Source organism: Delphinus delphis, chromosome 18 (assembly GCF_949987515.2).
Source record: "Delphinus delphis chromosome 18, mDelDel1.2, whole genome shotgun sequence".
Classification (NCBI taxonomy): Eukaryota; Metazoa; Chordata; class Mammalia; order Artiodactyla; family Delphinidae; genus Delphinus; species Delphinus delphis.
Genome location: NC_082700.1, coordinates 796,660 through 811,155, shown reverse-complemented (window position 1 = coordinate 811,155; position 14,496 = coordinate 796,660).

Below are 14,496 nucleotides of genomic sequence, written 5' to 3'. Positions count from 1 at the left end.
TCCGTCCTCACCGCAGCGCCCTGGTCCCAGGCGAGGCCCCCGGCGCCGGCCGCGGGGTCCCCACGAAGGAGGAAACATGGGAGCTAAGAACTTTCATTCCCAAGACCCTCAAAACCCCTTCAGAAAGCGCGTCCCTTCCTTCTAGCGTTTATCCCGAGCGTGTGAGTGTGTGCGGACCCCGGTCCTCCCCGTCGTCCTTTCAGGTTTGTTCTTCAACTGTTTAGGGCCCAAACCAGACGAAACACGAGGCAGATGCAGAACCGAGTATGATTTCCTGCCGTTCGCTGCGATGGAGGCTGCGGCTGAGGGTGCGCTTGGGGTCCTGCTTCCCTCGCTCGAAGGTGCCAGGACACCAGTCCTAGGGCACCTCTCGGGTGTCAGGGGTTGGTACCGGGGCATCGTGCCACATATCAAGAGCAGAGCGATCAGAGGAAACCCAGTGTGTTCTGGAGAGGAAGGGTTTTTTCTTTTCTTAAGAAAAGGCCAACACTAATATCACAGATCCAAGCATCAGTCTGCAGGTTCCTCTCCCAACTGCTCACTCCGGGTAGAGCTCAGGGCCGACATCACCACGATGTGGTCATCGCCAGGCAACCCCTCCCCCTCCCTCCCCTCCCCCACTCCGAAAGCTGGGAGCCGGGACTGTGCACGAAAGGCCAAGGCCCGTTCAGTTACGTGTGGACTGTGTCCAGCTCTGCATGAATGAAGGCTGTGAGACTGTGTCTATGTGTGGTTTGGGTCTTCGGGTTTTTTTTTTTTTTTTTTTAATGAGCGACAGGGACTTTAATGCACAGAAAGAACTTTACAGCTACTTAAATTTCAAATGAATGATGCCTTATTAAAGTTCAAATTCAAAAAAACCTTTTTTTCCTCTAGCTTTTATGTTCATTGTACAAATCTTATGTCATGTTCTAGTATGTGTAAAACTTCAGATAACGTAAGAATCACCTTCAATCAGTTGAACCAACTAAACTCTTAAAAATCAATCCATTTAATTAAATTCTTCTCCACATTTTGAACTGCACTTATAAATTTAATATATTCATTTTTCTTCTTAAATATTTCAAATGTCTGAAGGGCGCAAGCAATCTATATCCCCAACTCAAAAAAACTTATGACAACCTTAAACAACTCGTTAAAAATCCAATAAATCAAAGTTGTAAGTACAGGAACTTTCAACTTCTTGTATACGTTCCAATAGCATTTACAAACTTTGTCAAATGCTCTTAAACTTTTTAATTTAAAAATTACAAGTCTATCAGCCATAAAAAGAAACGAAACTGAGTTATTCGTAGTGAGGTGGATGGACCTAGAGTCCGTCATACAGAGTGAAGTAAGTCAGAAAGAGAAAAACAAATACCGTATGCTAACGCATATATATGGAATCTAAAAAAAAAAAAGGTTCTGAAGAACCTAGGGGCAGGACAGGAATAAAGACACAGATGCAGAGAATGGACCTGAGGACACGGGGAGGGGGAAGGGTAAGCTGGGACGAAGTGAGAGAGTGGCATGGACATATATACACTACCAAACGTAAAACAGATAGCTAGTGGGAAGCAGCCGCATAGCACAGGGAGATCAGCTTGGTGCTCTGTGACCACCTAGAGGGGTGGGATAGGGAGGGTGGGAGGGAGGGGATATGGGGATATATGTATACATATGGCTGATTCACTTTGTCATACAGCAGAAACTAACCCAACACTGTAAAGCAATTATACTCCAATAAAGATGTTAAAAAAAATTACAAGTCTACACTTAATTATACACTTTACATAGAAATGACAAACCTATTTTGTCAGACTCCCTAATACGCCAGATTCTCCTAAAGATTACGGACACGTTAAATATCCGATATACAAGATGTGACGCTGACACTGACAGAAGGCAGATTAGTGGCTGCCTCGGGTCAGGGTTTTCACTTCATGCGGTTGTGGTGAGATCGACACCCAGAGAACACGTGAAAAGGCCGCCTCCAAATGAAAACAGGCAAATGACACCTAACTTTAGGCTTAAAGGCATCATCCAACATTAACAATTTTTACAGTTACATCCTTAGCTATAAACTTCCGAAATAAATAACTTTGACTTATTGAACGTATCAGACAGTTTACCTAAATCATCTCATTTAATCCTCACAACAACCACACGAGGCAAATAGTGTCGTCAAAGGCAAAAGCTGCAAATTAGACCAAAAGCAAAGTATGAGTCATGCCCCTCACAGCCGGTGTGTTCTCTGCCCTCGTCCTTGGCAGCGGCCTGTGTGTGTGTGGGAGGCTCCCATCGCCACCTCCTTCTCACGGGCAAAAGCTGAGGCACAGAGACGCCCAGGCATCTGCCCCAGGTCACAGAGCACCTTCTCTCCAGCACCGAGAGGGGCGCTCTGAGCCTGCAGGGAACATCGTGCACGTCAGCTAGGCACTGGCTCCTTCGCACCCCGAGGCACCCCCCAAAGTCCTCAGCAAGAAAACACATTTCCATTTAAATGAATTCTCAGTACATTGGACAAAATTCAGGTTATTGCTTCTATGATCCAGCGTTTCTCTTTTAATGAGTTCTCAAATCTGGGGAGTGGTGTTAACATGGCTGAAGGCGTGGTTAAGAAACTAATCAACTACAGCAGCAAAGTCGCCACCCAGCGTGGGCTGCACGACCAGATCTCCTAGGACCGCCTCTACTAGTCAGACGGGGCTGGTTCGGACGAGACGCGGAACAGTTGCTGAGAATCCTCGCACCCATTTGGAACTGACCCGTTTGGCAAGTCCGGCTAACGTGGAAACAGTTCCTCCCTGTTCACCTGTGTTCCAGGCCTCGTGAGACTTCCGTTTGCTCTTCGTGCCCTCTACGCTCTGTCTTGGGAAGCTTTCCCTGGTGAGAAGTGATCTGTGGCCTCTGGATCATGTTGAAGGTGGGAGTCAGCTCGGCCCAGACCTCCAGGCATCGTGAGACTGAGGGTGAGGCCGGCTGGAGGCCCGAGGGCCAGGGACACCCCACGTTCTGTTCCAGCCCAGCCTCTGCCTCCTCAGGTCCCCCACGGGGTGAGGGAGGGGCAGGGGGATGGGCAGGGCCAGCATCACCGCCTACCTGGAAGGGACAGTAGCAGGAGGAACACCCCCGCCCCGGCCCCTGGGCTTCAGATGGGTTGGGCCCAACTTGGTTTCTGCCCGACCATCTAAACGTCCTGTGTTGCAGGTTGGGGCAGCAAAGGACACGGTTTCAGAGAAGGTCACTCCCGCCAGGCTGGCTGATTCTTTCTGCAAAACCAGCTCTGCTGAGACAGAACGCGCGTTTGCCCTGCGTGCGCCAAAGTGCCACTGCCACTGGGGCCGTGCCCGTCACCCCACGGGCTCCCCGTGCCCCTCAGGTCACCTCCCCTCCACCAGCACCGCCAGGCTGCCCTCCAGCGTCACAGCCCCGTCTTCTCTGGAATTTCACACAAATGGAAACACAGTATGAACTCATCTGTGTCTTTTTCACTCCACACAGGGCTCTCAAGATTCCTGTCTGTTGTTGCTGTCTCGGTAGTTTATGCCTTTTTACTGCTGAGAATTCCAGGATTCGTCCATTCACCCGCTAGTGAACCCTCTGGGCGGCATGGGGGTGTATGCTGAGGAACTGCCTCCCATGGCTGTAGAGACTGATGACCCCCGAGGTCTGCGGTCGACAGGCTGGGGGCCTCGGGAGCCCATCGCGTAAACTCCAGTCCAAAGGCCAGTAGGTTTGAGACCCAAGAGAAGCCAATGATTCAGTCCGAGACTAAAGGCAGGAGAAACACAGTGTCCCGGCAGAGCCGTCGGGCAGGAGAATTCGCTCTTCCCCATGGGGGGTCAGTCTTTTCATTCTGGTCAGGCCTTCAGCTGCTCGAATGGGGCCCACCGTCAGGAGGCGAGGCGTGCAGCTCCATTGCTCATCTCATCCTCAAACACCTTCCCAGACACACCCGCGATCACGTTTGGCCAGATACCTGGGCACCCCGTGCGTGGCCTGTCAAGTTGACGCTACAGTTAACCATCACGAACGGTTTGCTGTTTGGGGCTGATGTGAACATTTGTGCACAAGCCTTCGTGGAGACACATTTCAGTTCTGCGAGTCTGACCACTGGGTCGTGGGGTGAGTGCACATTCAACTTCTTAAGGAAATGGCCATAGAGGAAAACAATAGAGTGGGAAAGCCACCAATGAGTAGGAGAGCTTCAGGTAAAGCTGCCCAGTTCTTGGCAAATAAATAAACATGGAAGATAAATATTTTTATTGAAAATAGAGGAATCATGAAATATACACAGAGATCTCAGATTTCTTTACATGCTGTTTTTAGGGGTTAGTTACTTGATTATATCTTTGGCAGTTAATTCAGTGGAAAAGGAAAATCCCAAGTTACCTTTCAGGAACCTGCGTGTCTCCGTTTTACGTTGCCTAACAGGCCGTGGCATCTGCAGAAAACACAGTTTCTTTTCTATGCTGCGGGCTTCGGCTGGGCCGGGCCGGGCTGTCAGTGTTGGTCGGGACCGTGGTCACCTGCAGGGTGGCAGGAAGGTTGACAGTGGCTGGCCGTTGGCTGACGCAGGGAGTCTGCCGACAGGAGGACCAGGGCCCACGCTCAAGGCCATGGGAGTGGCGGACACAGGCCAGCACGTGTCTCAGCCTCTGCTGGTGCCACACCTGCCAACCCCCCACGGCTGCGGCGAGTCCACAGCCGAACGCAGGATCAGGGGAGAGAAATGGCCGAGGAAATGCTCAGCGGCAGTGCCAGTGATGAGGCTAGAGGGGAGGCCAGAGGGGACAGCGGAAGGGGGTCGTGAGAAGAGGTCAGACTCCAGACAGAACTAAAGACAAGCCACTGTGATGTCCTGTCGGATTCATGGTGCAAAACAGAGAGGAAGAAAGGGGTCAAGGGGGCTTCCCTGGTGGCGCAGTGGTTGAGAGTCCGCCTGCCATTGCAGGGGACGCGGGTTCGTGCCCCGGTCCGGGAGGATCCCACGTGCCGCGGAGCGGCTGGCCCCGTGAACCATGGCCGCTGAGCCTGCGCGTCCGGAGCCTGTGCTCCGCAACGGGAGAGGCCACAACAGTGAGAGGCCCGCGTACCACAAAAAACAAAAACAAAAAAACAAGAAAGGGGTCAAGGGTTGATCTGAGCCTCAGTATCCATGACCTCATAGGAGGAACTCGGGTTAAGGGTAACGTCCATCCGAGGAGTGGACAGACACCCAGAGCCTGGCACCCAGAGGACCGCACACTCAGCTTAACAGTTAGAAGAGGGGGCGTCCCTGGTGGCGCAGTGGTTAAGAATCCGCCTGCCAATGCAGGCGACACGGGTTCAAGCCCTGGTCCGGGAAGATCCCACATGCCACGGAGCAACTAAGCCCGCGCGCCACAACTACTAAGCCTGCGCTCTAGAGCCTGCGAGCCACAACTACTGAGCCCACGAGCCACAACTACTGAGCATGTGTGCCACAACTACTGAAGCCCACGCGCCTAGAGCCCGTGCCCTGCAACAAGAGAAGCCACCGCAATGAGAAGCCCGCGCATCACAATGAAGAGTAGCCCCCACTCGCCGCAGCTAGAGAAAGCCTGGGTGCAGCAATGAAGATCCAACGCAGCCAAAAACAAATAAATTTTTTTAAAAAAAGCAGGGTTTATGTTCTAAAAAAAAAATTAGAAGAAAAGAATTAGAAGTCCCTCCCCTGCTCCAAAGACTGCAAGAAACGTTGCTGCTTTAAACCTTGGTGCCCAGGGGACGGGGTATCCTGCCCCAGGTACTTACAACCATCGCTAGTTCTCACTGCAGATTTGCAGCCTAAACACACGTTCCTAGTTCAATAAAGTCGCTTCACACTGAGAGCTGGATTTAAGGCATCTCCAAACGGGGGGAAAAAAACCCCTGCACTTCCTCTCTGGAGGAATTTTTCTTTATCTTTCATCTCTAAGAAACCCACAAATGATTTTCCAGTGAGTAGCAACTGGAGAGGTAATACTCTCTTTCCCTTTCAGCAACCAGAAAATTCCATTTTTTAATTTACTCTTACAGAGCTCACAGATAAAACTCATACAGGCACAAAAGAAATGAGCCTCCAGGGACTTCCCTGGCGGTCCAGCGGTTAGGACTTGGCGCTTTCACAGCTGAGGGTGCGAGTTTGATCCCTGGTCCGGGAACTAAGATCCCACAAGCCACTCGGCCAAAAAATTAAAAAATAAAATATTAAAAAAAAAAAAAAGAAACAGAAATGAGCCTCCATGATTGAGAATAAACAGAAACAACAGACAGCAGAAATAGACCTACAAGGACTTTAGGTTTTAGAATTATCAGACAGAATGTAATTGAACTATGTTTACTATGTCTAAAGAATTAAAGGGGGGCTTCCCTGGTGGCGCAGTGGTTGAGAGTCCACCTGCCAATGCAGGGGACATGGGTTTGTGCCCCGGTCCGGGAAGATCCCACATACCCCGGAGTGGCTGGGCCCTGAGCCATGGCCGCTGAGCCTGCGCGTCCGGAGCCTGTGCTCCGCAACGGGAGAGACCGCGACAGTGAGAGGCCCGCGTACCGCAAAATAAATAAATAAATAAATAAAGGGCTGTTTAAAAAAAAAAAAAAAGAATTAAAGGCAAGATTAAAAATATGTGCAGAGAACAAGAAATTATAACTAATGACCAAATAGAAGTTCTAGATTTTAAAAAATAATAATGATATTTGAAATTTAAGACTCAATGGATAGATTGAACACACAGATGAAGAAACACTAAAGATACAGTTGAAGGAATGACTAGAATGTTGCAGGGAGAGCCACAGAAATGGGAAGAATGAAAAAGAGGTTCAAGGACGTGAGGACAGAGAGAGAGGGTCCAGGGTATGTCTAATCAGTAACCAGAGGACAGGAAACAGAGAAGGAGCAGAGACAATATTTGAAAAGATTACAGCTGAGAATTTGCCAGGATTAATCGAAGATCCTATCCATAGACTCAAAAGCCCAATAGATCTCAAGTCCAAGGAAAAAATATCTACACCAAGACACATGATACTGAAAGTACAAACACCAAAGCATGAAGAAAAATGTACAGGACACTTAAAATCCCACCCCCAGAGATAAACTTGGCTAATGTTTTGATTTATTTTCTTTGAGATATTTTCCAAGGGATCATATTTATTCTGATATTTTTTTCCTAATATACTATGAACATTTTCCAGGTTAATACATTTTCTTCTAAATCATAATTTTAAAGGCTTCATGACATTCCACCATATAAATGTATGACAATTTGTTTAAGCAGAATCCAATTGTTGGACATTTAAATTATTTCTGATTTTTGGCTATTTTAAATAGTGCGTGTGGTACATAAATCTTTTCCACATCACTGTTTCTTTAGGACACATTCTTCGAAGGGGAATTGCTGGGTCAAAAGACATAAACTCCACTGAGACTTTTGATGTATCTGCCCCCCTGCTTCCCAAAGAGACCAGCAGTTCCCGTGGACAGAATTCTCCTCACCTAAGGAGAGGATGTCCAGCTAACTCTGGACGGCTCGGTGGACGCACTTCCCAAGTTAACTGATTCTCATTTACACATCAGTCCCAAACCAAAAGAGCTGATGCTTCTATACTTGTGGAAGAACACAGACCAGGAGCTTGGGAAGGGGAGGCCGCCCCCGGCTGAGGACTTTGCTGGTGAAGGGAGGGGAGATCAGAGCCCCCCTGATGTGGGACCACTTCACATCCCACGTAGGAACTGAAGTGACCAAAGTCCCTCTGGAACATAGAAAATACGGGCATTTGAAAAGCTTTTCAGCTCTTTTAAAACTTTGCTTCCCTGTTCTCCAAAATGACCGTGCTTCATTCACTCGGACAAAACAGTTTAAAATGCGGTTGCCGTCTGTTCTATAGCAGCCAGACAGCTGTTTATAATAAAGGTGCTCTCGGTTCATGCTGTGTGGCTGAGGGCATTCGGCCTCTAATCGCAGCCGTAATCTCGTGTTCACATTTCTCTCTGGTCCATCCTACTTGACCCTGCTTATTGAAGCACTTTTATTGTGCTGGTTCAAAGGACAAGGGATTGAGCAGAAACAAAAGTGAGGTCTGAGGATTGTGTGCACGACATGTGCCCGGTCCTGCTCTACCGTCCATGAATAGAAACTCTGGAATCCGGCCAAGCCACTTAATGGAAAACTCTGACTTCTAAAAATTATTCCTGGTTCTTTTTTCAAGCACCACAATTCGCCCAGGTTGAAAGAGGAAGGTCCGTCTGCTTACGATAGGAGCCAGCCAGCTAGGTAGCCAGCCGTATCCGCCAGGTTCCTCAAATTTTCCGTAAAGGGCTGGGTAGTAAAGAGTTTAGATTTTCAAGCCAGACGGTCTCCGGTGCAACTGCTCAGTTCTGCTGTTGCTGCTCGAGAGCAGCCAGACTGTGTGAGCCCCTGGCGTCCCCGCACACCAGGAAACCCCCCAGAGGCCAGGGCAGGACCTGGCCTGCAGGCAGCAGCTTTGCCAGGCCCTGGTTCTCAGCTGACAGTCACCTCGAGGGGCCCCTCCAGCCTTGAAGTCCTTTGAATCTGTCAGTAGGCTTGGCATGTGGCATTTGGATTAGGTTGCCCGATGCCGGCTGGTGTGGGGATGAGGGTGGAGGGAGAGGAAATTGCTCCAATCTGCAGAGGCAGACAGACCCTGGCAGTAACACCCGCCAGCCGTGGAGACTAAACGCCCTGCTCCCTGCCTTTGTCTCTTGGCTTAGATGTTGACGTTTGAGTCTTGTTTTCTTTTTAACTCAGATCCTGTTAAATTCTCTTCAGTCGGGGTAAATCTTCCAGTCTACCGATCTGTTAAACCTGTTCTCAGACGTTCTTGTGACGAGGACACTTCACCTCCCGTGGACGGAAGCCTCCTCACGTAAGGAGAGGAACCTTCACCGCATCAGAGGCCAGGCATAAGCTCATGACGAGACGGTGTGGATGGGAAAGGGCCAGTGGGCTGAGTCTGCCCTCACAGAGCCTCTCAGAGGCCAGTGAGTGGGAACACATTGCCCTCTGACAGTTGCAGTGCCTGCTTCCAGGGCGGCCTCCGGAGGGAGGCTGGGCTCTGATCTCCACTCCCTTCACCAGCGAAGTCCTCAGATGGGGGTGGCCTCCTCTTCCCAAGCTCCTGGTCTGTGTTCTTAACTCAGCATCCCTGTCGGCCCCAGTGCATCTGATGCCCGGAACCCTCTTCAGCCCCGCCCGCCTAGCTCCTGGACGTGCCCTATTTGTTCTTCTCTCTCTTCTCCTTAAATGTGGCCATTCCCAGAGTCTCTGTCCTTTGCTCTCTTCCCTTTAGGGTTCTCCTGAGATCCCGTCCATGCCTAGTCTGTCATCACGGAGGTGCCCTTGCTCTTCAGGGTCACACCTGGATCCCGACAGCGCAAGCAAAGCTGATGAAAGGTCTGCCCGGGCTGTGTGCTGCTCGCCACGGCCCTCCTTCAGAACCTGAGAACGACCGCCAGCTCCCGTCCCCTTCAATCCCACATCCCGCCCGCGCTTCCGCCCCAGTTCCCCTGCCTGGCAACTCTCACGTTTATTCCTACCACCTGCTCCCTGGCCATCGGACTGCGTTCTCTGCCTGCAGACTGGGCCCAGTTCAGCCCATCCTGAACAAAACCACTCATATTAATATTTTAAAGCTCCATTTTGAAGTCACTCACCTATTTAAAAACCATCTGTGGGTCCCATTTAAATAAAGCTTCGAGGGCTTCCCTGGTGGCGCAGTGGTTGAGAGTCCGCCTGCCGATGCAGGGGACGCGGGTTCGTGCCCCGGTCCGGGAGGATCCCACGTGCCGCGGAGCGGCTGGGCCCGTGAGCCATGGCCGCTGAGCCTGCGCGTCCGGAGCCTGTGCTCCGCAATGGGAGAGGCCACGATAGTGAGAGGCCCGCGTACCACACACACACACAAAAAATTGCTCAGGGGAACTACATTAAAAATACTTATGATCTATCAATGCCAAGGTAGAATATAAATGTAATTGTATTTATATACAAATCACATGAACATATGCATAAGGACCAGATGGAGGAAATATTGATATGCCAAGAGGGTGAGGTTTCAGATATATTTGTTGTATTAAAATGTTTCCCCTTTATTATAACAATTTAATATTCTTTACTGCTTTTACAAAATAATCCTACCCAAAATATTTTTTTAAATCTAAAGCAGAATATTTACCAAAAAGAATGAGAATTGTCCAGAAAGCTATTATTTAAAAATCTTAACTCCAAAATGTAATTAATTACTTTCTACTATGTCTGATTTAAAAAGCTCTTTAGAATCTGTTTTGCTTCCTGCTCCTGGTTCCCTGCAGGTCACCAACATGTGGTCCATCAGCCCCTCATCACAGCGTCACTGTGTAGCTGTGGCTCTTTGTTGTGTGTTGACTGAAAGCTTGACCACATGATTATCTCAGAGATTCAATTCAATAGGATGGAGAAGCTTCTGGTCCACATCACCAGACTAGGGGGAGAAGAAAGACAAACGGGGATTTAAACCATTACCTCTTATTTCAGAAGGTTTGCTTTTTCACAGTCTTTGAGCAAAACTCACCTAGATTTGAGGGCTTCTGGAATCTACCGCAGAGTTGAGATTTCAGTTACAAAATCAACCCATTTCTTTCTTGGTTGACGCTCCCCCGAGTCACTGGAAATGTCACGCACAGGAATCCATCCCACGTTGCCAAAGAGAAAACCTCGTTCCTTCTTGCACACACAGTGGGGAACAAAATCATGAATGCGCCCGACCAACACATACAAGGCTTTCAAGACGTGGAGGCATGAAGCTGCTTAACTACCCACCAGCTTAAGTCAAAACATACTGTTTTTCACACAGAGGAACAAGCTCAAGTGTATCCAGACAGGCTCTGGAACAACAGCTAGTACTTCAGTAAAGATTTTTTTTTCCTTTCAAGTTCTGGGGAAAGGGCATAGTTTTTCTCCTGCAGCTTCTCAACTGAAGAATGTTGTAAGCTATCAACTTCCTGTAATAATAACAACAAGAGTTACCCTTCAGTGCCCACTGTGCGCCGAGCCGTACTGCAAGGCCAGCCCCACCTCTGGACCCGGGCACGTGGCCTGCAGTTGGGGTGTCCGGTGGTCCTGGGGCCCGTCTACGGGCACAAAACATGACCAGAACGGAACCAGGCGGAGAAAGACGGACTTTGCAGAAGGAACAGCAGGTGTGGGGAGAAGACACTTTGTCCTGGGCCGTCTGGGGAGGAGGCCAGGCCCCCGGGAAGGCTGCCCCGCCGTGGATGCCCCACCGCCTCCAAGGAAGGCCCCAGGGGACCCTCTGTCCGCCGACTGGGTGCAAACCCGACGCCTCCCCGGCGGCCTTCAGAGAGGCTGGTCCTTCCTCCAAGCCTCTCCACCCGCCACCACTCCCGGATCAGCATCTCTGTTAAAGTCACGAGCGAGCAAATGTTTAAAAGGATTATTCGGAAACGGCTCCAGCAGCGCGCTCAGCCCGCCCGCCGGCGGCGTCCCCTGCGGAGCCTGTCTGCGATGGGGCCGCTCCCGGCCGCACCCGGGCCAGGCGCCTCAGGGACCCCGCACATCCCATGGACTCCGCGCATCCCGGGACCGCGCGCATCCCGGGGGCCCCGCGCATCCCCCGCACCCCGCGCCAGCCCGTCGGTGCAGAAGCAGCCCCACCCTCGGCGCACCCCCTACCCCCGCAAGGCCTCTCGGTGAGTGCCCGACGGTGACTCTCCCGGAACGTCCGGGTCGCGCTTGTTGGAGCCTCGGCCCCGGGACTCCGAGCACAGCGCTTGGTCGGGGGTCGGCGGACCCGCGGGAGAAACGAGCGCCCCACCTCCCCCCCACCCACAGGACACAGGTACCCGACCGCAGGCTCGCCCCACGCCCCCGCGCCTCCCCTCCCCGTCCGTCTGTCCATCCGCCGTCTGTCCTGTGTGACCGCGGGGACCCCGCGAGGGCCGCTGTCCCACCTCCAGGGCGTCCACGTACGCCCTGGTAGGGGGGCGGTGCTGGGGCCCAAGTGCAGCTCCCAACACACCTGGTTCGTCGCTGGGGCGAAATCACGACCCAGATAAGGAGGCGAGGCGGCGGCCCAGGTGAGGAAGGGGGACACTGACGCTGGCACAGAGACGGCCAAATTAAAATTCACGCTCAGGCTAAGTCTCAAGCTCCTCACAGACGTTCCTATTTCAAGTCGCGAACGTGAATTAATGCTCTTTCTCTGAGACTCATATTTTTAATGCACCAATTTTTATCAGACTTAAAATTTCTCATTCTTATAAAATATACATGGAACTCTCCACTGTAACCATTTTTCAGTGTGTGGTTCAGCGGCATTAAGTATATCCACACTGACGTGCAGTCATCATCACCATCCAGCTCCGGAACTCTTCCATCTTCCCAAGCTGAGACTCTGTACCCATTAAATACTAATTCCCCATTCTCCCTCCCCTCAGCCCCTGGCAGCCACCATTCTCCTTTGTCTCAATGAGTTTCCCTATTCTAGGTACTTCATATAAATGGAATCATAAGTCTTTTCCTTCTGTGTCTGGCTTACTTCACCTAGCACAATGTTTTCAAGGTTCACCCATGTTGTAGCATGTGTCAGAATTTCCTTCCCTTTCAAGGTTAAATAATATCTCATTGTATCTACACACATTGTTTATCCATAATCTATCTATAAATATTTGGGTTGTTTCCACCTTTTGGTTATTGTGAATTAATTTTTTTTTCAGTAGTACATTTACATGATTTAAAAACAAAGCGGTACCAAGGGCAAATAGCAAGACCTAGCCGTCTCCTGTCACACTCCTGATTCCTGTCCTGTTGCCCAAAGGCAAGAACTTCCGTATCACTTAGCTCTTTGCTCTGGTCATTACAACCGTATTTCTAAACATACTTGCAGTGCATTTTCTTGAGTTTTAAAATGTGTATCGTCTCCTGACTCCCCACCACAGAAGACTGGCCCTGCTTCTACACCCACCCTTCGCGTACCCACCCAGAAACGTCTCCCTACACCACTGTCCCAACACAACCACATCCCACATTTTGGCAAAATACGTTTCAGTGTTTATAGTACCGTGTGTGCAGTCAGGGTCCAGCCAGGAGACAGCACACCAGTAATATGAACAGAGAAAATTTAACACAATTATTAACTAGTAATTAGGGAATTGACAACTCTGAGTGTGAAAACATCGGGCCTAGGGAGCAGCTGCTGTCTCTGCCCTCCCCCCCACCCCGGGCAGAGACCCGTGCTTGTGACCTCCTGTTGGCAGAAAAGGTGGGTGATGTGCCAATGCTGAGGTTTCAGTGAAACCTGGCCATCTTGCCTGGAAAAGAGAAAACCAACGCCTGAAACCCAAGAGAAGCCAGCCCCTTACTCTCTCCAGGCCCTCCAGTGCCCTCCAGCGAGACCTGACACTGTGACATCACAGAGGAGACGTGTGCAGGTCCAGCTCCCAGCACCACAAGGCAGGGCCCGGAGGGACGCACCCTGGTCCCGACCCGTCACCTCCCGCCCATCCTGTTCCTGGACCCCCATTTTTCCCTTTCCTCCTTGGTCACCTCATTTTGGGGGGGAATTGCGTTGCTTTTTGACAAATGTGTCCAAAAGGTAAACTTCCTGAGAACTTGCATACCTGAACACACCCTGGAAGTCTGGCACGCTACAGAACTCCAAACTGGAAATCACTTGTCTCAGTTTTAAAGGCACCGCGCCATCATTTTCTACCTCCCAGCACTGCTGCTGAAAGCCTGATGACATCTGACTCCTCATCTTTTGTATGTGATGTTTTTTTAATCCTTCCTCTGTGGATCCCTTTAGAATCTTTTCTTCACATGCAGACTGTTTAAATTTCCCAACAGTGTGTCTTGGGTCACAGTCTATAGTCACTCCGTGCGCCCTGGGCCCTCTTCCGTCTTCCTCCCCTGCATTTCCTGTTCTTTCTGGAAGTTCTGGTTGTTTCGTGTGGGACCTCCTAGGCTGAAGCTCAGGTTTTCTTTTGTCTCATACTTTGCCCTTTTTCATCTTCTTGCTCGACTTTATGCAAATCTTCTCAACCTTGTTATCCAGTCTTTCTACTGGGTATTTCTATCGTATATATTTTTAAAATTTATTTTTGGCTGCGTTGGGTCTTTGTTGCTGCGCGTGGGCTTTCTCTAGTTGTGGCGAGCGGGTGCTACTCTACATTGCCGTGTGGGGGCTTCTCATTGCGGCGGCTTCTCTTGTTGTGGAGCCCGGGCTCTAGGCACGCGGGCTTCAGTAGTTGTGGCACACGGGCTCAGTAGTTGTGGCTCGCGGGCTCTAGAGCGCAGGCTTAGTAGTTGTGGCACACGGGCTTAGTTGCTCCGCAGCATGTGGGATCTTCCCGGACCAGGGATTGAACCCATGTCCCCTGCATCGGCAGGCGGAGTCTTAACCACTGTGCCACCACGGAAGTCCCTCCATCGCATTTTTAATGTCTTAACATTTCTTTTCCATAGCTTCTGATTGCTTCCTGTGTTTATCTTCCCTCAGATA